This window comes from Mandrillus leucophaeus, unplaced genomic scaffold (assembly GCF_000951045.1).
Source record: "Mandrillus leucophaeus isolate KB7577 unplaced genomic scaffold, Mleu.le_1.0 Scaffold25, whole genome shotgun sequence".
Classification (NCBI taxonomy): Eukaryota; Metazoa; Chordata; class Mammalia; order Primates; family Cercopithecidae; genus Mandrillus; species Mandrillus leucophaeus.
In genome coordinates this window covers 3746206-3748772 of record NW_012102587.1, presented here as the reverse complement: position 1 = coordinate 3748772, position 2567 = coordinate 3746206, and positions in this window count along the sequence as shown.

Here is a 2567-nt window from a genome sequence, read left to right as displayed (position 1 = left end):
CGGAGTTTCACTCTTGTTGCATAGGCTAGAGTGCAATGGCATGGTCTCAGCTCACTGCAATCTCTGCCTCCCAGGTTCAGGCGATTCTCCTGCCTCAGCCTCCCGAGTAGCTGCAACTGCAGATGCTGGCAATCATGCCTGGCTAATTTTTTTTACTTTTAGTAGACATGGGGTTTCACCATGTTAGACGTGCTGGTCTCGAACTCCTGACCTCAGGTGATCCACCTGCCTCAGTCCCCCAAAGTGCTGGGATTATAGGTGTGAGCCACTGTGCCTGGCCAATTTTTTGTATTTTTTTCTTTTTTTTCTTTCTTTTTTTTTGAGATGGAGTCTCACTCTGTCGCCCAGGCTTCAGTGCAGTGGCATGATCTTGGATCGCTGCAACCTCCGCCTCCCAGGTTCAAGCAATTCTCCTGCCTCAGCCTCCCGAGTAGCTGGGACTCGTGCCACCATGACTGATTAATTTTTTGTATTTTTAGTAGAGATGGGGGTTCCACCATGTTAGCCAGGATGGTCTCATCTCTTGACCTCATGATCTGCCTGCCTCAGCCTCCCAAAGTGCTGGGATTACAGGCGTGAGCCACTGTGCCCAGTCCAGTTTTTTGTATTTTTAGTACAGATGAGGTTTCACCATGTTGGCTAGGCTGGTCTCGAACTCCTGACCTCAGGTGATATGCCTGCCGTGGCCTTCCAAAGTACTGGGATTGACAGGCATGAGCCACAGCACCCAGCTGATACTCCATTTTAAACATCTAACTCTTCTGATGCTTTCCTATGAGTTGGGACTACTCCAATGATGAAATGCACAATCTGTAGTGCATCCAGCAGCAGTGCTAAGCAGAGGACCACATATGGTCTGTTACAACTGAGTTCCCATAGCAGAAAAGTAGCCAGAGACAACATATACACATGAGTGTGGCTGCATTCCAGTAAGTCTTTACTTATATACACTGAAATGTGAATTCTCTATCATTTTCATGTGCTGTACTTTCCCCCCAACCACTTCAAGAAATTGCCTTTGATGCATTAAAGTGAGATTTTAGAATTCATATTAGCAGTCTCATACCACAATCAGCCAGGGCTACAATTTCCAGTCACAGTGACCAGTTACCTTGGCTTTGGCCACGCTGTATTCCAAACAATAGTAATGGAAAACCCCATTCTGAACTTGTGTCAACTTTATTCATTTGCCATTCAAAGGCCATTTCTGTGGCATCTATTCACTCAACACTCCATCTTATGGCCAATACACAACTTGCGAAATGTCGGGCTCCAAATTTTTTCCTGTATAGCTTTTTGTCTGATTATATATGATAGCAAAACAAACCTCATTAATTTTTAAAAATTAAGAAAGGGAAAAATGGCTGGCCTGGTGGCTCATGCTAGGAATCCCAGCACTTTAGCAGGCTGAGGCAAGAGGATCGTTTGACCCCCAGAATTCAAGAACACTGTGGGCAACACAGCGAGACCTGTTTCAACTAAAAAAACATAAAAGAAACAGGGAAAAACCTAATTAGTTTGATAACTGAATTAATTCTGATATACACTTTTCCATTAAAAAAAAAAAAAACACTGTTTTTTTACAAGAAATGTCTATAGCTGGCCAGGTGTGGTGGCTCATGCCTGTAATCCCAGCACTTTGGGAGGCCGAGGCGGGTGGATCACTTGAGGTCAGGAGTTCAAGACAGGCCTGGCCAACATGGTGAAATCCTGTCTCTGATAATACAAAAATCAGCTGGGCATGGCGGTGCATGCCTGTAATCCCAGGTACTCGGGAGACTGAGGCAGAAGAATCATTTGAACCAGGGAGGTGGAGGTTGCAGTCTAGCCTGGGTACCACTGAGTGAGACTCCATCTCTAAACAAACAAATAAGGGGGGTGGCAGGTGGTTGTTCAGGGAGAAATACTCAGTTCATCTTGCCATGTACATGTATGTGTTTGAATGCACATGCCCCTTAAGATCAAACACAACAGACGTACGTCTTCACATGGAGAACTTTATCTGATGCTTTCCCAGCGGAAACCAGATGGCTGTCCAGATGCAAAGTTTGAGAGATGGTTCAAATAGGGCATTATTTAACAAATACATACTAAATCTTCTATGTGCCAGAACAATTCTAGAGATCTAATCTGCTCTTTGCATGTACTTAAAACCAACTCTATTTTGCATCAGAATACCTAGCTCAATATCATATGCAAGACTTAAAAAATTATAAAGAATGCTTAGTGGCAATGAATTAAAATTTTTTTTAGAGTGACAATGAATTTTATTACACTTTTAAGTTCTAGGGTACATGTGCACAATGTGCAGGTTACATATGTATACATGTGCCATGTTGCTGTGTTGCACCCATTAACTCGTCATATACATTAGGTGCATCTCCTAATGCTATCCCTCCCCGTTCCCCCCATCCCACGACAGGCCCTGGAGTGTGACGTTCCCCATCCCGTGTCCACATGTTCTCATTGTTCAGTTCCCACCTATGAGTGAGAACATGCGGTGTTTGGTTTTCTGTCCTTGTGATAGTTTGCTCAGAATGATGGTTTCCAGCTGCATCCATGTCCCT